At 53.1% G+C, this 22199-nt stretch overlaps 1 pseudogene; it reads right to left on the bottom strand.

Annotated features, from left to right (window-relative positions):
* Window positions 1-331: 331 nt before the first annotated feature.
* On the bottom strand, window positions 332-21623 carry LOC130024601 (vacuolar protein sorting-associated protein 33A-like; annotated as a pseudogene).
* Between the last annotated feature and the right edge of the window lie 576 nt (window positions 21624-22199).

The following is a 22199-nucleotide window of genomic DNA, read 5'->3' as shown; positions in this document are numbered from 1 at the left end:
GAAAAAAGTAAAGGCCCTCCCGTTGTTCGTCCATTTGCTCGAGCGGGCCCAGTAACGTCTCCATTGGAGACTTTGTTGTTACTGAGTTTGGCATATCGAATACGTCACGGGGAGCTAGCCAGGCTCTGCCGGGCAGGCAAGACACGCTTGGTAGCTTGCCGGGCTCTCCGAGAGGGGTGGAGGAATCGAACTCGGGTCGGCCATGTTGGCTGCGTGCAACGCAAACGCCCTGCCACTGTAATATCGCTCCAGCCATAATTCCGTATTAAGAAAAAATTTGTTTACGTTAACCCCAGGGGCCGATGGCACAGCAAGGCCCGGGTTCTTTCTCTTAAGGTGCTGCTGAGACCAACATGCTGAGGGGAAAGGGTGCCCGGAAATCTGGTGATGCACCTGCGTTCTAGAAAGGTCGTGTCTTGAGACCAGCAGCAGCAGTACCACAAATCAACTCACACACACAAGAAAGCAGGGAAACGCGGTCACATCTCAAACACACCTGCACAAGCTTCCAATGGCAGAGGGCGCAGAGGGCGCAGACAGGCACCGGAAGCGTTGGGGAAGTGCACGGGTTCAGGCTGACTCCCTGGCTTGGCACTGCGGGTGACACTTGTCGGGGCTTGGGGGACCGTATGGGGTGCTTGGGAACGAACCCGGGTCTGCCAGGGGCAAGGCAAGTGCCCTACCCACCTTACTATCTCTCTGGCCCTGGTACGCTGTTTTTAGAAGACATTATCAAGCCGATGTGTTTCCCCCTTGCATCTTCCCCTTCATTCCAGTATTTATTTTCCCTTTCCCTCCCTTTCTCGCTGAGGCTGAGGGTCGCACACTCTAGATGGTGGTTACCCACTTGGGGGGTGGGGGGTCTCACTCGGCCTGCCAGAACTCCAGCCATGCCCAATTTTCCCTATTTCCAGTGAAGAATATGCCATAGGAAAAACATTTGGTTGAAAACTTACATAAATCAATGCTTTTGGGTCTACAGATACTCTTAAGGGACTAAGCATGGAGAAACCTCACCGCACAGAAGATAGAGCCAGAGTTCTGGCCTGGGCGCCTCTAAGAGCCAAGCTGACACTTCGAATGAGAAATTTTTCAGAAGTGCTCCCTGTCATAAAGATAGTAAAGAAAACATATAAAATCATATTTGTAAACAAAAATCCACCTTTCAGGAAAAGACAACATTTAAAAAAGAAAATGTCCCGGGGACCCGACAGATAGTTCAGTGCGAAGGTGCTTCCCAGGCATCAAAGAGTCAAATATGGACCCCTGAGGACTCCCAAGAGTAATCCCTGAACATCACCAGGTGAAGTCCCAAGCAAAAACCAAAGCAAAGCAAACAAATAAATATGTGCTGAAAATAACCAGTAGGAAACAGGCTGGGACGGGCGTGTGGGAGAAACAGAATTTCCCGCACACCCTGCACCCAGCCCTGAGGTCACACTGCAGAACCTCAAGAGTTTGAATGAAATATGTAAGCAATTTTATTTCTAGAAAATGAAAATGTAAGATAAGAGTCTTCAGGTCTTGCCAAGACTCAATCAAGGGGAAAGGCGGGTCACGAAAACAAAATCACTCACAAAATCACTCACAAACCTACGTTTCTTCTGCAGGCACCTGGGCAGCGGCTGCCGCACCTCGAAGTGGGGACCCGGGAGGATGTGCAGAAATTCCTCGATTCTGCGCCAACCAGGCCGGGAGAGCAGCTGGGCCAGCCGCATGCTGAGGGAGGCATAGCCGAGATGTCCGTGGGGTTCTGTGGGGGATTAGAGAGCGACACCTGGAGTCAACCAACTCCTCTCTGCCCAATGGGCCATGGGATCTCTTTTTGTTTGTTTGTTTCGGCGGAGGCCATACCCTGCGGTGCTCAGGGCTCCCTCCTGGTGCTGCACTCAGGGATCACAACCTGGGTTGGCCGCATTAAAGGCAAACATCCTCCACGCTGCCATCCTGGATTTGACTTTGGGGAGGAACACAGTGTGCTCCAGCCTACCCCGCTCAGCCCTGCCATCTCCACCCTCTACCCAATTTCCCAATCTCGCTCTTCTCTCCTTCTCTCTCTCTCTCTCTCTCTCTCTCTCTCTCTCTCTCTCTCTCTCTCTCTCTCTCTCTCTTTCTCTCTCTCTCTCTCCCCCACCCCCGCCCCTACAGCTTTATGGATCAGACCTGGTGGTGCAGAGCTGACGCATGGCTCTGCCCTCACCTCTCCTGGCCCTGAGTCCTGTCTCAAACCAATCTCAGAAAGCTGCTTGGTGCCCCTGTGTGCTGGAAGGTGCCAGTGCCCGGCAGCCCGTGCAGAGGGCAGGTGCGTGGCCAAACCCCAGCACCGCTGGGTCTGAACATTCAACTGTCTGCCCGGGAAAGATTCCATCCGACTCCCACAGAGGAAAAACTGTTCATCGATTTGGTGAGAAACTTCTCCTATAGAAACTCGGCCCACAGGAGGGAGGGAATGTGGAGAGCTCTAAGCCCAGCCAAGCTACTCTCAGGCATTCTTCCAGGGGGCGAGGCCCCAGGGCACAGCCAAGCCCAAATCTCCCAAGGGTGAGAGTGACAGCCCCCAGCATCACAGTCACCCCCAGTCTGAAACACCCCCCCTCACAGTGACTCTGAATCCAGCAGCCCCAACTGCCCACAGTGAGTCAGTTGTGTTGGTCCCCAATCCTCTTACTTGAGGCTGGCCTTTTCCCTGACCAGAGGCTTCCTTGAGTCCAGACCAGCCTCCCCCGCCCTGAGGCCTAAGTGGACAAGGGCCCCCGTTTCCCACCCCCCAGCCCCCATTTTCAAAGAGCATCCCCCAAAAAGCCCCTCTCAGTCCTGGCTTCTGCAAGGGCAGCGCCTTCCCACCAGCAGGATGCCACACCACTGGGGAAGTGTGTGTGTGTATGTATATGTATGTGTCTGTGTGTGTATGTTGGTCCGCATGCATGTGCGTGAAGGCTCAGCTCGCCTATTAGATGGCGTGCATGTGCATGCGTGTGCATGAAGACTCGGCTCACCTGCTCATTCACATCGTCCATCCAGAGGCGCAGGGTCTTCCGGATGGGGGGGTAGCTGTTCCTGCCCCCCTGCTGGGGCCGCAGCAGCCCGGCCTTCTCCAGGTTCTGTAACGTCAGGATGTGCTCGTAGCCGTATGTCTGCCAGAGAAGTTGGGGAGCCTGCTAGATCTCCCACTTCCGAAGAGGGAGCAAACATTTTCATTCTCATTTTGATACTATTGATTTTGAGTCATAGCCGGCAGCATGCAAGCAAGTGCCTGACCCCTTTCTAGCTCTTGGTTTGTTGGGTTTTTTTTTTTTGTTTGTTTGTTTTGCTTTTCAGGTCACACCCGGCGATCCTCAGGGGTTACTCCTGGCTTTGCACTCAGGAATCACTCCTGGCGGTGCTCAGGAAAACGTATGGGATGCTGGGAATCGAACCAGGGTCGGCTGCGTGCAAGGCAAACGCCCTACCCGCTGTGCTATTGCTCCAGCCCCTTTCTAGCTCTTTGGACCCCACATTTTCACTTTAAAGTCAGAATGCATGGGCCCAACATAAGGAAGATAGATGACAGTGTACTGAAATAACTGAGTAAGAAAAGGAGGCCAACCACACCTCCTGACGTGCTATTGTGCAGATGTCTCCTTTGTTTTGTTTGCTTTTGCCCCCCCCCACTTCCTGTGCTCAGGGATCAGTGCTGGTGGGGCTCAGGGAACCCATATGGGTGCCGGGGATCGAGCCCAGGTGGGCACATGCAAGGCCAACTGCCTTTTTAATAAATTTCTCCCTTGGCAAATGAGTCACTTAGAAACACTGACCTGGAGAATTTCTCTTTTGTAATAATCCAGAACCTTCTGCTTGACCCCACTGTTGCACACCGACTGCAGGCAAATGAGCCTGAGCACCTTGATGAGTGGATGCTTCTGGGCGATGCAGTCCTCCATGTAACTGTTGACCTAGAGTCGTGGCAGATTCATGTGTGAGAGCCGGGTCTGGGCCTGCAGTCCTGGGCGTTCCCCGGCCCCTGAGAGGCCCAATCAAGGAGAGGCTGGAGATTGGCTCACGCTCCTGCCCACACTCCCTGGACAACCTAAGCTCCAGGGGCTACGGGCGGGTGCAACTGTCCCACTTGTCAGCAACACCTGAGCAGCATCAGTAAAGTAGCAGGGACTGTGGGGAATTTGGGCGCTTGCTTGCTGCAAAGTGAGAATGCGGGATTTATTGACAGGCAGACAGGAAAAGGGATCATATAACCCATGCTCTTAAATAATCCCTGATGGGCTTCAATAGTCTTGGGCTTCAGGGCTGGGTCTTGTTTCTCTGAGGACAGCAAACAGCAATGGAACACATGCGCGCGCGCACACACACACACACACACACACACACACACACACACACACACCACCCCCGGTCAACAGAAACCTATCCCTTGGCAGAATCTCTTTCCGCACATTTTGCACTGCCCTGACAGGTATTTAGGCCAGACACAGGAATCAAAGCGATTCCTTTCCTACCTCCAGTTCTGTTTGCCAATCTCGTTAACTATCGGCTAAAACAGTTTTAGTCTTCACGTACCTGATCAGTGTCTATTCCAGACATAAACTCCTGCTCCACGGTTAACTTATCAAAGAAGTCTTCAGATGCTGAAATATAATTAACACACGAGCAACTCAGAAGTGGGATAAATGCTCATTTCTCCCAAAGGCATGCAAAGTAGCAAGCAAGCACCAAGTTTAAGTCATCACCGGGAAGGCACATTCCAGAACAGAGAGGCTGACAGCCTGTGCCCCGAGGTGCGCCTAGACACAGAGCCCCAGGGCCTGGGCCCTAGCAGCTTCCCCTTCACACTAATTAAAGCAATTTCCCAAGGGCATTTTACTTTGGTTACTTTGGGGGCCACTCCCGGTGGTGCTCAGGGATCACTCCTGGCAGGCTTTGGAGACCATATGGGACTCCGGGATCCAACCCGGGCCGGCTGTGTGCCAGGCACTGCAGTACCGCTCCAACTCCAGCTCCTCGCCACATCAGACTGAAACCAACCTCAGCAAGTATTGCCAGGTCTGGCGAAGCAGTGCTGGCGCCACCCAGAGCCTGGGAGAGTCCTGCTGCACCACCTGACCCCACAGAACCCAACAGTCACACTCGGAACATTTCTGTGAGGACACAGCGGCTGGCACAGGGAACAATGCACAAGTGAAAAAGTAGCCGGGGGCCACCCCAGAAGTAGCAGGGAGCCAGTGACACACCCTGAGCCTGAGCCCGGGACAGGGCACTCACTCGTTACGTCCCTGATGAGCTCGGCGATGGAGGTGTGGTTGGCCAGGGAGCCCCGTGTCACCTGCATGTGGGGTAGCTGGGAGACAATCTGCTTGATCTCGCCCACCGTCTTGACATTGTGCCTTTCCTGAGGGAGGGGAGAAGGTCACGACAGTACTGGGGACAGCACTCAGGGCCTCGCACACCTGTGTGTGTGCGTGTGCGCACACGCACACACACAGATACACGCACACACACACACACACACATACACGCACACACACACACACACACACGGGGCATGCCCCAGACACAGCCAAAGCAGTGCTGGGAATGCACCCAGGCCACCCACTCTCCCACGCCCCCCCCACACACACAATGTGCCCCAGCTCCAGCCCTGGTTGCCAAGAGTGCATTTTTAAGAATTTGGGTCTTTGGGTTGCCCAGGGCATGTTTGAATCACGTGCAAGGCAGTGCCCCGGCTTTCCTCCTGGCCTGGCACTCAGGGATCACTCCTGGCATGCACCGGGACCACATGGAAGGCTGGGGAGTGAGTCCAGGTCAGCTGCATGCAAGGTAAGCGCCTTACCTGCTGTGCTATCACTCCGGCTCCCCCAACTTAATTTTTAGTGTGAGAAATGGACACAAAACGAATTAGACTATAACCAGATCCCACAGCCACAGGAAAATAGAAAAGGCAGGTTGGTGGGTCCAGCTACTGCGACAGCCACATCCTGCAGCACTGGGAGACCATGTGGACGGGAGGGAGCCCAGGGCCCACACAGGCCACACCTGACACTGCATGGTTCCTGCCACGGATGTGGAGCTCAGCAAACTGTGCCTTGAAGCCACAAAAGCTAACGATCGTATAGCCTGAGACCTCAACAATAGCAAATCAAGTGTAAAACGTTTCCTGGGTCCAAGCTATACAGTGTGGGAGGCGCTTGCTCAGTGCCCGGCCTCCCCACAGAACCCCGAGGCCTGCCAGGAGCCAGCCCTGAGCACTGGCAGCGGGAAGGGAGGGAACTGGACACCATGGCGAGCTCGGAGCTGGAACAGTGAATGCCTGACACTTCTTATCCATAGCTTTATAAGTCACGGTGAGGAAATAAAAAATTGAGGAACAAAACCCAAGTGAGACAAAAGCAACTTCAGAAATACAACAACCATGGGGTCAGAGTGACAGAACAGTGGCGAGGTGCTTGCCTTGCATGCGGCCAGCCTGGGTTCGATCCCCAGCATCCCATGTGGTTGCCTCAGCCCACCAGATGTGATCCCTGAGCGCAGAGCCAGGAGTTAGCCCTGAGCACCTCTGGGTGTGCCTCCCATCAAAAAACAAACAAAAAAAAAACCCAAAGAAATACAAATACTGATATTGTGGAGATAACTCCTAAAAAAGATGAAATCAGGAAATCACCCTTCAAGGGAAAAAGTGATTTTTAAAAACTTCCCCCAGAGTTAAAAAATTCAGCTTCTATCATTTTACTGATTCAGGTTTCAAAAGTGAGCTGAACCCAAACTAAATGAGCAGCAGGAGGGCGCGAGGTGCTAACGAAGCTGGGGGCCGGGGACTGTGCTCTCATTATCACACGCCTTCCCAGCCTACTCCGGCTGAACCCGGATTCCCTAGATGCAGGAGCTAGTGGAGATGCCGCCACCGCCAGCAGCTAGGAGGAAGGTGGGAGGGACAGGGAGTGCAGATGATGACTGGCAAAGGACCTGACACCAGGAGAGGGCCTGGCACCACCTTTCCCCGGGCGCCCACAGCCCGCCTGCCGCCTGGCCCCAGGCCCCAGTCACCTCAAAGGCGGCCAAGATCACCTTGGCCTTCTTGCTGAGCACGGCGACCACGGCGTTGAAGTTGCGGTCTTGGATCTCAGCGTAGAGGTCCTCGGCTGAGTTCAGCGGCAGCTTCTTGGATTCTGTGGGCAGGTCCTGCCCATCACCCTGCCTCTTCAGGGCGAATTTCTCGGGTAGCAGCTTTACATGACCTGCACGGGAGGGGACACCCAAGTGAGACTCCAGAGACTTCCTGTCAGGGGAGAGCACTGGGCTTTGAGTCACTAGATGCGCACGAGCGTAGGACGCTCACGCTTTCCACTCACGGCTTCCCTGGCCTGGCCCGCAGGACACCTCCTGCCACTGCCAGCCCGAACTGAACTCAGGATGGGGCCACCAGAGGAAACATGCCCCAGGGTGGCCTAACTGCAGGTCTGTCCTGCTGGCGCGTGCAAGTGCATGCCGTCTATACCGCCATTTCAACAAGCCAAGAGGAGCCCAGGATGGGGCTGGAGTGATAGCACAGCAGGGAAGGTGATTGCCTTGCACGGGGCAGACCCAGGTTCGAGTCCCAGCATCCCATATGGCCCCCTGAGCACCGCCAGGAGTAACTCCTGAGTGCAGCACCAGGAGTAACCCCTGTGCATTGCCAAGTGTGACCCCTGTCACTGTCCTCCCATTGTTCATCGATTTTGCTCAAGCGGGCCCAGTAACGTCTCCATTTTGAGACTTGTTACTGTGTTTGCCATATAGAACACGTCACGGGTAGCTTGCCAGACTTTGCCATGCAGGCAAGATACTCTCCAAAAAAGAAAAAGAAAAGTCAAAAGAAAAACAAAAACAAAAACAAAAACAAGATCCCAGGAATCATTTCAGCATGGAAGTTTGCTTGAGGGCGGGAGACAGCTCCAACGGCTTCTTTCCTTTCTGTTTCCTTTCTCTGATTTTGGGGCCAAACCTGTCAGTGCTCAAGGCTTATTCCTGGCTCTGTGCTCTGGGCTAATTCTTGGCAGTGACTGAGGGAACCATATGCGGTCCTGGGGACCAAACTCACCCTAACTGCTGCACTGCCTCTAGCTCCAAGTTGGTTCCTTTCAAAAAATCATCTCCTCCACTTTCAACACAAATCCCGACGTGTCTACACACAATCAGCTCCACTGCTGTGGGTCCAGAGAGACAGGTCATCGAGGGCAGCGCACGCTCAAGTCCAGCTGTCTGTTCCTCTGAGCACTGCCCCGTGTGGGCCCTGAGCACTGTTGGGTGGGTGCTGAGAATCATAAAGCAACAACAAGAACTCCTGCCTCAGAGAATGTGGGGAGAGAAAGTGACCGACGGAAGAAAAATACTTCTCGGATGCTTTCCAAATCCTAAGCCCCTCGGAACAGCCCGGGCACCAGCGTCTGGAGACAGCACGCCACGGTGGCCGCGGGACCCGGGGCCTGAGCATATGCTGAGATACACGAGGTCGGCCAGACCTCGCATTCCAGCTCAAAGCAGAGGGGCAGCCGCTGGCCCAGGCAGCCTGCACGCAGCTCCTGCACGGGCCTGCCATCGCCCTCGGTCCAGCCACGGGCGCAGAGCTGGGGGGTTATGGGGAAGCCCAATTTCTCCTTGTTTTTCAGATTTCTCTTAATTTTTTCTTTTTTTGGGGGGTCACACCCAGCAATGCACAGGAGTCACTAGTGGCTCTGCACTCAGGAATTACTCCTGGTGGTGCTCAGGGGACACTCTGGGATGCTGGGAATCGAACCCGGGCTGAGCCGCGTGCAAGGAAAATGCCCTACCCGCTGTACTATCACTCCAGCCCTCTCCCTTAATTAAATGTTTCATCAGAAGTAAGTGTGTGATGTGAAGAGACTGTGAGCTCCCAAAACGCCTTCCCCCCCGGAGGCACCCCACAAGCCCCATCTCTCACACCTCCGCACCAGCCACCCCAGCACCTCTGCCAGATCCCTCGAGGGACTTGCAGAAGCACCAGGAGGTGGGGACCCCTCGCACGGGGTGCTCCCGTGCCAGTGAAAGCTCGGAGCAGGAGTCTGGGGAGGGACTGTGTGTGTGGCATCACCCCCAGCCGCTGCCAGGCACAGCCCCGGTGGCCCCAGGGCCACGGAGTGGCCCCACAGAGCAGAAAATCACCGAGATCAGCCCCACAGTGACTTGGGCACTGCTTACGACTGTCCCCACAAAAGGAAGCAACTTAAGAAGTTATCCTTTGGAACAACTGGTAAAAAACAAACCGGAAACACCCCCATAATCATTAAAGAGCAGGAAAACGCTTTGTTGTGTGGAAATGCCTCCATGTGTGGTCCTGTTCTGCTTCTGTGGCCGCTGTCACTGAGCCACGCATTCACCACTGCAGTGACATACACACTAACACACACAAACACACACACACACACACACACACACACACATGCCATCGCAATCCACTCTGCGATATCCAGCTTGGCACACTGGACAGACAGCACTGTCTGGACTTGGCCAACACTCAGCAGCTGCAGGGCTCTGTGTCCCCAGAGAGACCCCATGCAGTTAGCTGCATCCCCGTCCTTCCAGACCGGGGCTCTATCCCCAGGGCTGTTTCCCCAGCCCCCGGCCAGGGCCACTCCTGAAGTCGCCGGAGTTACCCCTCTTGCGGCCTAGGGCTCCCTGTTCTGAAGAAAAGACACAATCAGACTGTGGGAAACTTCTCAGACTGTATCCCAGCAGGAGCTACTCCCAGCTCAGTGCTCACTGGATGAGGCAGGAGCGTGGATGGAACCGAGTGCTGGCTGTGCGCCTGGCACTAGCCCCGTGAGCTTTCCTAGCCCCCACTCAGATCTGAAATGCTACAGAATCTAACACCCGGGGCCAAAGTCCCCTGACCTCAGACCCAGGCACCCCTCAGAAACGCTCTATTCCTCACGCCTCCCTGGGCGGCCTGAGCAGCGGGGCTGCACACCGCATGGCCCTCTGCACAAGGCCTTCGCCTCAGTTTCCCCGATGGTGTCCTGGCTCGAGCTCGCTTTAACCTTGGGCTGAAAGTCAGTGCCTGACATTTTCAAGTATTCTGACTTACACACAAAGGCCACACCTTTAAAAACAGACACTTTTGAGATTGATTTTACTCAGCTAACTTATTAGTAAATGATGTCGCTTCACTTACTGTTCTGGAAGCCATAAATTTCATCGACGAGTCCTTTGTATGTCAGCTGAGTCGCAAGGGGCGTTAATGAATCCACATTTCAATCAAGCAACAATAGGTTATCAAAAACAGGAAATATTGAATTCTGACTTTCTGTAAACTCTCTCCTCATCCTCATCATCATATTGGCCACTTGCTGGGAACAAAGTACAGAGTCAGGGAGAGCCTTTTTAGCAATGGGCGGATTTTAAAATGAAGCTAAAAAGACCCCGGCAATCCAAAATTTAAAAATAAGGCGGAAAAAAATGGAACAATAAAATAAAGCAAGATAGGCCCGAGACAGTATGGTGGGTAGGATGCTTGCCATGCAGGTGGCTGACACAGGTTCAATTCCTGGCACCACGTACGATCCCTCAAACCCTGCCAGGAGTGAGCCCCGAGCACTGCAGGGTATGGAGAGGGCGGGAGGAGGGAGAGGGCGAGAGAGGGAGGGAGAGTAGGGATGGAAAAGAAAAGATAAAGAACAGAAAAGAGAAAAGGAAAGAGGGCTGGGAGACAGCAGAGGGGCCAGGGGTCACGCCTTGCACGCAGACAGACTCATTTTGGTGGCCCGAGCACAGAGCCAAGAGCACTGTGAGGTGGAGCCCCAAACCCCACCCGCAGGAGAGAGGCCTCTCTCCCCGCCCCGGCTCACCCTGGCGCACTCGCCCTTGCCGAAGATCTAGGGGATGGTCCCGTACAGGCCAGCAGCTTCATCAGGCCCTTGGTCGCGTGGTACAGGCCCGTCTAGTCACTGTCCAGGCAGCACTCCTGTGGGAGAGGGCCAGGCGCGTGGGCACAGGCTCTGAGTCAGCACCGAGGCCTCAAGGCAGCATCTCTACTGGGGGCAAGCATTGCTGGGCGGGCGAGGAAAGGCTGGCCTCCGCCTGCCCGCGTGACCACACAGCAGAACACTCTGGGCTTGTGGAAGGGCAGGCAGCCTCTCCCACATACAGCAGCGAGTGTCACAGGGGACAGCAGGAGGGCAGCCACGGTCTCGGAGAAGGGCCACAAGGTCCATTTAACACACAGACAAAAAGAAACATCTTTGGCCCAGAAAGAGCAAAGAGCACGCACGCGCCACCCAGCCGGGTGGTTCAGCAGGGCTGACAGAGCACACATGGTCCCCAGCGGGGCCTCAAGATCTCTCCTGTGCCTCAATCCCTTCATCCAGCAAGTGCGGAGAGCAGAGGAGGGAAATCACGCAACGCGCTTCACCTGCACTCCACCTGATGGGGCGGCACTGCTGGTGCCCATTGCGGGACTCTCTTTTTATCTTTTTTCTTTTTGGGTCACACCCGGCAATGCACTGGGGTTACTCCTGGCTCATGCACTCAGGAACTACTCCTAGTGGTGCTCGGGGGACCATATGGGATGCTGGGAATCGAACCCGTGTCGGCCGCATGCAAGGCAAACGCCCTACCTGCTGTGCTATTGCTGCAGCCCCTCATCGTGGAATCTTTGACCCTGTCTAAGGCAGCAGCCAACAGGCGTGCACCGCAGAGGCGTGAGGACGAGGGCTGCAGACTGAGGGCGGGGTGCAGAGAGAGACCTCCCAGAGAGCCTGGCCCAGATTGAGCATAACATCCCCAAAGATCATGTAGGATGTCTCTGCCAAGTCTGGGGTGCAGCCTCACACTTAAGTCCAAAATATCCTGGTCGGGATGTCCAAAGAGTCCTCAGAAAACGACCAGAATCTCCGCATTGGAGCAGAGCAGAGAGGAAGATTCAGTGGAAGGAAAGCATTAGGGGGCCTCTTTCAAACTGCTCAGGGGCACAGGTGACTGTTCAGAGTGGAAACTGTGTCTGCCTGCGGACAGCTAAGCCGGCTCCTGCCCGGCCCTGCCCAGCCCCGAGCACCCAAACAAAACATTCATTTTGAAAAACGGCGTATTACTACAGAGACACCTCTAACAACTCCCACCCGGTGAGGCTCAGGGGATACCCCTGGCTCTGCACTCAGGAATTATTCTGGTGGTGCTTCGGGGACCATATGGGATGCCGGGGATTGAACCTGGGTCAACTGCGTGCAAGTCAAATGCCCTCCGAATGTATATAGCTCCAGCCCTTGCAATTCCTCTTTAACAGCCACTAGGGTCATAACTGGTGGTGTGTGGGTCCCTCCTGCCCTGAACTCGGGGCTCCCCAGGTGATGCGGGCTCGGGGGCCGTCGTGGCTCAGGGCGAGAGAGAAGGCGTGAATGCAGCATCCACGGGCGGATGTGGGGCCCGTGGCAAGGACCTGTCTTGGGTCTGTCTGTTGGGATGGCCTTGCCCCGCCCACGCAGGGCCAGGAGCAACCCTGGGTGTGAACGAGACAGCTCCTATCCTCAGCTGGGGTGACCAAGCCGCTTCCTCAACGCTTCTGCACTGCTGACTGGGAAAGGGAGCAGAGAGGCCGCTCCCAGACCTGCAATGGCTCGGATGGAAGGCAACCCCTAGTCCTGTCACCACACAGGGGCAGGCTGGCCCGTACCCTATTACTACAGAGGGGCATGCAGGCCTGTGTCCTGTCACCAAACAAGGCCATGCAAGCCCCACCCTGCTTCATGACTGGGGTGGGGAGAGAACATCGAGGAGCCCAGGAAAGTTCGGGATTTCACAGGATGAAGCCCAGAGACGTGAGGAAACCCACAGGGAGCTGGGTGACAACAGCCCAGAACCAAAGCGAGCCCCAGGTTCTTTCTCTTAAGGTGCTGCTGAGACCAACATGCCGAGGGGAAATGGTGCCTGGAAATCTGGTGATGCACCTGTGTTCTCGAAAGGTCGTGTCTTGAGACCAGCAGCAGCAGTACCACAAATCAACTCACACGCCCAAGGAATGCAGGGAAACGTGGTCCCGTCTCAAACACACCTGCACAAGCTTCCAATGATAGAGGGCGCAGAGGGCGCAGACAGGCACTGGGAGCTTTGGGGCCGTGCACGGGTTCCGGCTGACTCCCTGGCTTGGCACTGGGGGTCATACCTGGTGGGGCTTGGTGGACCGTATGGGGTGCCAGGGAACAAACCCGGGTCTGCAAGGGACAAGGCAAGTGCCCTACCCACATTACTATCTCTCTGGTCCAGTACGCTGTTTTGAGAAGACATTATCAAGCTGATGTGTTTCCCCCTTGCATCTTCCCCTTCATTCCGGTATTTATTTTCCCTTTCCCTCCCTTTCTTACTGAGGCTGAGGGTCGCACACTCTAGGTGGTGGTTACACACTTCGGGGGGGGGTCCCCACTCGTTCTGCCAGAACTCCAGCCATGCCCAATTTTCCCTATTTCCAGTGAAGAATGTGCCATAGGAAAAACATCTGGGTGAAAACTCAAATAAATCAATGCTTTTGGGTCTACAGATTATCTTAAGGGACTCAGCATGGAGAAACCTCACCCCACAGAAGAAAGAGCCAGAGTTCTGGCCCGGGCGCCCCTAAGAGCCAACCTGACACTTTGAAAGAGAAATTTTTCAGAAGTGCTCCCTGTCATAAAGATAGTAAACAAAACATATAAAATCATATTTGCAAACAAAACACAACCTTTCAGAAAAAGACAATATTTAAAAAAGAAAAACTCCGGGAGCCAGATAGATAGTATAGTGGGAAGGTGCTTCCCTGGCATCAAAGAGTCAAATATGGACCCCTGAGGACCCCCAAGAGTAACCCCTGAGCATCATCAGGTGAGGCCCCAAGCAAAAACCAAAGCAAAGCAAACAAATAAATCACTTATCACTTAATCACTTAATCCCCGTTATTCATCGATTTATTCAAGTGGGTGCCAGTAATGTCTCCATTCATCCCGGTTGCGTGCTAGCGTAGCCCAATGGTATCTGTTCGTTCTAGCAACATGCAGAGCCTTAAACCGATCATTTAGGGTCTTGACGAAGAAGTCTGACCATCTTATAGGTGGGCGTCCACGTGATCTTTTGATGTCTCGTGGTATCCAATCAGTAATGGCTCTAGTCCAGCGGTTGTCTGTAAACCTCATTACGTGTCCAGCCCATCTGATTTTTGATGTCTTGGCAAATGAGACAGCATCCCTGATTCTTGAGCGTTGATGAAGATCCGAACTCCGGATTCTATCTCTCATTTGAGTGAATCGTGATATTCCAAGCATAGTTCTTTCGATTCCTCTTTGAGAGACCCGAATAGCGTTCTCATCCTGTTTTCGTAGGGTCCAGGTCTCTGAGGCATATGTTAATGCAGGAAGAATAGTGGAATCAAAGAGGTGTGTTCGTAGCTGGAGGTTCTTTGTCCTTTTAGTTATTTCTTCAATGCTCTTGAAGACATTCCAAGCCGCTCTCTTCCTCCTGCGCAACTCAGGTGCCAGGTCATTCATCATGTTGATTTCTTGACCTAGGTATATATAACCGTTGCATTCGGAGATGGTGGTTCCGTTGAGAGCGAATGGAGTGCCAGGAACAAGGCTGTTTCTCATAAACATTGTCTTCGTAAGATTCAGCTGTAGTCCGACCTTTCCACATTCACGGTCAAATTCGTTCAGCCTTTGTGCCGCTTGGCTGATGTTTGGTGTTTTTAGAACGATGTCATCAGCAAAGCGGAGGTGGTGTAGTTGCCGACCATCTATCTTCACTCCCATGTTTTCCCATTCCATCGTCGCATGATGTTCTTGAGGGTGGCACTGAAGAGTTTTGGTGAAATGGTATCACCCTGCCGAACCCCTCTCTTGATATGGATGATTGCTTCTTTGTAGAATGGTGAGATTTTGGTAGTGAATCCGCAATAGAGCTCACGAAGGATCCTGATGTATTGAGTTTGTACGCCCTGATTGGCTAGGGCTTCCATGACCGCTTCCGTCTCAACAGAATCAAAGGCCTTCTTTAAATCAATGAACGTTAGACAGAGCGGCATCTTGAACTCCCGAGATACCTCAATGAGCTTGGTTATTGTGTGGATATGGTCGATGGTACTGAATCCTTTTCGGAATCCAGCTTGTTCACATGGTTGTCCTTCATCTAGCGTTCTGCTAATCCTATTCAGGATGACTCGAGTGAATAGTTTGTAGATGACAGACAATAGGCAGATTGGGCGATAGTTGCCAATGTCGTGGGTGTCTCCTTTCTTGTATAGTAGTACAGTCCTGCTGGTTTTCCATTGGGATGGAACCTTGCATTCAGACAGGTAGTGTGTGAAGAGTCGAGCCAATGTATTGATGAGTACTGATGGTAAGTTCTTCAGTTGTTCAGGTCTGATCTTGTCTGGACCAGGTGCTCTTTGTTTCTTTACCGACGAGATGGCATGTTGGATTTCGGAAGGGAGAACATTGGGAACGACATATCCATCATGTGGTATGTGGTATGTGGGCAAGTGGATGTGGCTATTAAAGAGATCTGAGTAGAAGTCATGAATAATCTTCTCCATTGCCCTTCTGGAAGATGTGATAGATCCATCATGATGTCGGAGGGCAGTCATCTTGGTTTTGTAGTTGGTGAAGGACAGGCGGGCATTACGAATGTTTTTCCCAGCTTCTGCTGCATCTACCAGTACTGCAGATCTCCTGTTTTTGAGGTCATCCTTGATGGCTTCTCTGCACTGTTTTGCCAGTTCGGATGTTCGCTTGTGGTTGCCTGAGGCATGTGCCAAGCCACGTTGGCGAATAAGTTCAAGAGTGTTCGAAGAAAGACGGTTTTTTGTGGTTATCTATCTCTTGGCATTCCTTGCACAATCATGGAGGTGCTGAATCATTCGATGGTATTCCTCATCAATGTTGTCAATGACGGCATCTTCCCATGTTGCCACAATAGAGCCAAAGAGCTCCCAGTTGGTGGTTGTTCTGGGAGTCCTCTTCTTAAACCTTGCATTCTTTTCTCCTTGTTCTGTGAGGTAGAATTTTGCACGAAGAAGATGGTGGTCTGATCCCGTTTGTAATTTTGGGACAACAGCAACATCGGTTAGGCAAAACCGCCGATTGAATATGATGTGGTCTATTTCATTGTGGAACCGTCCATCGGGAGACTCCCATGTCCAACGTTTAGATTCAGCCTTTTGGAATTGTGAGTTACCATGGAAGGTTTTGGTTGACATGATGAACTCAGACAGTCTGTCACCCTGTTCGTTCCATTCCAGGCCATGGGTTCCGATGTGGAGTTCATCGACTGATCTTCTTGGTCCTATCTTGGCATTAAAATCACCGACAATGATCTTGTAGAAGGTGTGATCTTCTTTATAGAACTTCTCCAGCTCCATGTAGAATTTCTCAGTTTCTCTTTCACCATAACTGGATGTTGGTGCATAGACAACAAAGATAGAAACTTCCGGTAGTGAGCCACATTTATTCAAGTGTAATCGTCCGATTCGGGTTGTTAGGCATTCGAATGAATCAATGCTCATGACTAAGTTTGTATTGACAAGGATACCAACACCACCGACGCCTCTTTTATCACATGTTCCAAGGAACAGTTCTTCTCCAGTGTCGAAAACAGCATGATGGGATTGATGTCTTCTCGTTTCGGTCAGACCAATGATGTCGTACTTGATCTTTCGCGCTTGTACCATAAGGTCTTCAATGGATGCAGTAGATGCCAGCGTACGAGCATTAAAAGTACAGACAATCATTTTTGTTTTTCTGCGTTTTGGCAGCCTATGTCTGCCTTGGTGTTTTATCAGCCTCTCCTTCCATATCCTTCTCGACTCTGCATATTCAGGGTTAGGGAAATGAGATCCATTTATTACTGGATTTGGCATATCAATTTGGTCTATTAGGCATAGACCACGGATAGCTTGCCAGGCTCTGCCGTGTGGGTTGGATATTTAAGGTACCCTGAAAACTTAGAGAAAAGTAAATAATGTTCGCGGCCGCGCGCTCCCGGGAGCTTGTTGTGATAATCTCTGGATCCTGGCCGTTGTTTGGGTTACACGGCAGTTGGAGGGTGTAACTGTCTAGCTACTGACAGGTCCAGTCCCAAACCGTGCAGGCTTGGAGATCTCAAATAAATCACAAATAAATATGTGCTGAAAATAACCAGTAGGAAACGGGCTGGCACGGGCGTGTGGGAGAAACAGAATTTCCCGCACACCCTGCACCCAGCCCTGAGGTCACACTGCAGAACCTCAAGAGTTTGAATGAAAAATGTAAGCAATTTTATTTCTAGAAAATGAAAATGTAAGAGAAAAGTCTTCAGGTCTTGCCAAGACTCAATCAAGGGGAAAGGCGAGTCATGGAAACAAAATCACTCACAAAGGGCTAACTGGAAAAACGCAGTGACAGACTTGACTCTTTCTGGCTGGAGCGGCCCTGCCTTCCACTCTCAAAGCTTCCTCCACAGCCACAGTCAAGTCAGGGTGGGACGGGCACAAGGACAAACATCGAACAGCAGCAGAGAAACACCAGAAATCAACACATTTAAGGCCAATTGATTTTTGAGAATTCAGTAAGGGCAACGACAATTTTAAGCAAATTTGTTGAAACAGGAGGGTCTCCATAAGCAAGAGGAGCAGCGGCCAGAGAGACAGCACAGGGGAAGGCGCTGGTCTTGCACGCAGCCAATCTGGGTTCTAGCCCCAGCACCACATATGGTCCCCGAGCATGCGCAGGAGTGATCCTTGAGCACAGAACCAGGAGTAAACCTTGAGCACTGCTGGGTGTGGACCAACTCCCATCTCTCCCCAAAAGGAAGAAACTGGACGCTTCCAGGAATCACTAAAATGCCAGCGTGAGTGTCACCATCACAAAAGAGGCAGAAATGAGTGTCAAGTTCAAAGGGCAAACACTGAACTTACTCTGAAGGCGCCCTCCGACTCCATGGAGAGAAGGTCCCCGTCGAAAGGAATGAGGTCCAGACTGTACTCCTCCCTACGGATGAAGGAGTCCAGGACGCCCAGGTCCTTCAGCCGCTGCTCACACAGCAGGCTACGACAGGGCACAAATAAAATGTGGAAATCTCTTGTGGGGCCACGTCTGTCTTCACTGCAAGAGAAGGACCGTGCGTTGGCCCGAGGCCCCGACACGAGGACTGCTCCCCAGGGCCCCACCTGTGCCTGACACACAGTGGGCTCTAAAGAGACGCTTATGAGCTAACCCCCCACTACCGACTCGGCCCACGTTTCGAGTTTTCCTGCTCTCTTGATGTGATGCTTTTTCTGGAAACCGCTGACCTGTGCTCTGCCAAGGGGCAGTGCTGCTTCTCTTGGGCCATTGATGGGACATGAAAACTCTCAGGGTTGGGGCTGGAGCAACAGCGCAGCGGGTAGGGCGTTTGCCTTGAACGCGGCTGACTCGGATTCGATTCCCAGTTCCCAGCATCCTATATGGTCCCCTGAGCACCACCGCAGGTAATTCCTGAGTACAGAGCCAGGAGTAACCCCTGTGCATTGCCGGGTGTCACCCAAAAAGAGAAAAAAAAACCCCAAAAACCTCTCAGGGTTATTGCAATGGACATCTGTTTCTTGCAGAAAAAAAAAATGTTTCTATTTCATCAAGCAATGTCTCTAGGAAAATAAATGGTTGCTTCACACCGTGCCCGATCTTGCGCAAGTACCCCGCATGCTTTTAAGTCCGTCCGTAGGGGCCACGTCGATCAAACGTAATGCAGACTGGGCTGGTGCACTTCCTCCATAAATGCTGCAGCATTAAATTTTAATCAGCTTCTCCTGACGTTGCTTATGAAATTTGAGCATATGGTATTCAGTACTTGAAAAAGAACCACTAGCTGTTTTTCTTTTTATAAAAAAATCTGGGTCCTTCTACTGAGACAGGCCGGAGCTTCCTACTGTCCTGAGAGAGTGGGTTTCTGTGGTTTGCCCTGCCTCCCCAAGCCCCAACCCACAAAGTTTCCCATTCTCTATTTATAGTTTTTGGGCCACACATGCAGGTGCTCAGGGATAACTCCTGGCTATGCACTCAGAAGTCACTCCTGGAAAACTTGGGGACCACACTGGGTTCTGAGGATCTATCCTTGTCTGGCTGCAGAGTATCCTACTCCTGACCCCCCATTCTCCTCCGACACACTCTCACATCTGTCCAAAGATCCACTTCCTAAAGCGCTGGCAAGCAAAGGTGTCCTGATGAGCACTAAAACCACTAGAGGAATGATTCCGTATGGACCAAGCATCAGTTCTGAGATACCTAAGCACATTTTCAGCAATTATATCCATCAGTTCTAGCCGGGCTCTGACGAAAAAAATGATATTCTTGACATCCGCTGCTTGCAAGCGGCTTCCTTTGAGTGTGAACATTTTCTCCACCTCATGTTGCTAGGAAAGCACACATACAAATGGTGAACAGAACCCCTAAAGCTTAGCAGCCGACCCAAACGCGGACATCACTGCAGGCAGCCAACCCGGGTTGGATTGCCGGCCTCCCACACCGTCCCCAAACACCACCAAGAGTCATTCCTGAGTGCAGAGCTAGGGGTAAGTCTGAGCACTGCCAGGGGTGGCCCAAACAAAACAGACCAACAACAAAAACTCAGGTGTTCTAACACTCCCACTCCAAAGCACAGTAGACTTTAGTGTTGAGTCAGAGAATGCAGGGGTTACGGTACATGCCTGACACATGACTGCCAACTTCGCCCCCTGGCACCACAAGGGTCTCAAGCATTGCCATGTGCATCCCAAGAGAGGCCACTGGAGTGGCCTGGGATATCCCTGCCACCACAGCACCAAGCTTCATCGAACTGCTAAGACTCACCACCAGGAGGTGCCCAGGGGCAGTGCTCAGGAGACCTGGGGCTAGGGAGAAAGTAGAGTGGTGAAGGTGCTTGCTTTGCATTCAGCTGACCCGGGGTTCTATCCCCAGCACCCCATACTGTCCACTGAGCACTGCCAGGAGTGATCCTAAGTGCAAAGCCAGGAGTAAGTCCTGAGCACTGCCTGGCACGAGCCCCCAAATAAAATTCAAAACCACTTTAGTATAAAAATTTAGATTCCCCAAAGGCAGGTGTATAAATTCAGGCTGAAGTAACCAATCCTGTGTCTGAAAAACTTTGAGCCACATGAAGTAACAATCAGAAGACATGCCGCTCCGTCAAGGAGAAGAGGGGGGTGCACACCCACCCTTGAAAGGTCCACTGAAGGCTCCTATGCTGCCCGAGCCCCTGAGTTGCTTGTGCCCATGTAGCCGAGCAAATGCGGTGCCCGCAGCTCTCCTTGAGATGGGGACTTTTGTGCTTTCCTTTCTAATGTTGGGATGTGTGTAGGGGCTCTCTCTGTCTTTGGAGAAGCCCACGGTCTCTCCTGAAATGTTACTCTCTCTCTCCGCTCGTCCTCTTCCTAAAGGTCACCAAATAAAATGTTTTTTTTACTTCAAATAAATAAACAAAAGGTCCACAGAAGATAAAACATTTACCACTCATAACAGCGTCAGTGATTCTAAAAACCAGACAGCTCTGCACACCACTTACTCCAGAAGTGGAACATCATATTACTCTTGCTAGAGTCCAGAATGACAGTTTCAAAAAAATAATAATAACCAAAACCTTTTTACCTTTAGAAGTGAGTACTGTGCAATCAAGCCAAATGGTCCTGTGAGATACTCATCTCAAACTATTGCCTGCGGGAGAGAGAAGCATCCCATTCTTTTAGTAAAAGGGATTTCAATAACGGCCAACAGCAAACAACAGTCATTTGCAAACTCTGGACAAACAATACTTGCCGTTAGCAATAGCTATCCACACTCCTATTTTGTGGCCTGAAGAAAAACAGCGTCAGGGCAAGGGGCGCTACTGGCCACGGAAGCACATTCACTGTCATCCACAAAGAGTGTGTATGCAGTGTCCTGGGGTCAGACTGGGGTCATGAACCCCGTGGGTGAACTGCCAAGGAAACCGTTCAACCCAGCATGTAACAGGCGTCATATAATCCAGCATCAATCAAATGAAAACCTCTCGTGTAGGTATCCCATAGGTATCTTAATTCTGAGAGAGTATTTGGAAAGCTGGGACAATGTCAGGTGCCCCTGAGAGAGTCAGGCCTCCAGCTGACCTTCGCCTCTACCTAGGCAAGGATGGTGTCACTGGGGGCCAGGACGAATGCCAAGCGGCCTGTGAGCATTTCGCCTGTGCGACACCAGGGTCCTTTTTCCCCATTTGGCGTAACTGATTGGACGAACCGTGGAGGAACAGGCAGCTGGGAGAAGTGGTACCCAGGGTAGCATGCAGCGCCACCCCGCACACGGGGACAGCGGGGAGTGCCTGGACGCGGGGCTGTAATCGTCCTGCTGAGAAGGACTCAGGTCACTCCCATTTTCCTTCCCAGAGTCAGGCCACAGGGGCGGGGAGTGCAACGCCCCCTCTCTCGGGGCTGCCAACTCTGGGTGGCGCCCCCAGACCCAGAGGCCGCCACCCGCCCCGGCTGTCAGCTTGCTGCCCGCGCACATGTCCAGGAACTCGCGCAGCACGTTCAGGTTCACCCGCCTGACCACAGGTGCGTGGCCTTGGCTCCAGTGGGCCCCGCCGCCACGTGATGCCGCGGTCACGTGAAAATAGTGACATCACACCCCCTCATCTCCCTCCATACCGCTAGGGGCGCCGGGGGTGCCCCACGGAGCCAGGGCACAGGCTTCCGAGACTCAGCGCTTCCCGGGGGCTGTACAGACCCCCCAGACCCCCAGCAGAGCAGGGGCACAGCGCTGCCTCTGCTCCCTTGGAGGGACCCTCCCGGGAAGCTGGGGACGGGGGAACAAGGGCGCCCTGGTGTCATCTCCCCTGCACTGCCAGCTGGCCTTGCGAGGGCTTGTTCCCCCCCTGCCCCACCCCGGCTCCTGGGAGCGGTCTCAGGGGGTCCTCGGGTTCCCCTGGCCATCACCGGGTCCTGCCCAGTGAGGGACCGACCAGCAGCCCCAGCAGGCCGGTGATCGGCTCGCTGCGCCCTCTGCTGGCCGCTGAGCGAACTGCACAGGTGCGGGGCCCTGCCGGGCGGGGGGGAGGGGGGGGAGGGGGGGGTCCCGCCCACCAGCACCCAACAGCGCCTTGCTCAGGCCGCGTCCCCCCGTCCCGAGGGTTCCCTACCCGCCCCTCAGTGGCCGGCCCGTGGCTGCGGAGCCGCAGGAGGTGGCGCTGCCCGCGCAGCGGTCCCTGGGGGGCCTCCGGCC

This window comes from Sorex fumeus, unplaced genomic scaffold (assembly GCF_029834395.1).
Source record: "Sorex fumeus unplaced genomic scaffold, SorFum_2.1 ptg000029l, whole genome shotgun sequence".
Classification (NCBI taxonomy): domain Eukaryota; kingdom Metazoa; phylum Chordata; class Mammalia; order Eulipotyphla; family Soricidae; genus Sorex; species Sorex fumeus.
The sequence above is the reverse complement of the archived record's forward strand: the minus strand, read 5'-3'. Positions and strand labels throughout refer to the sequence as shown.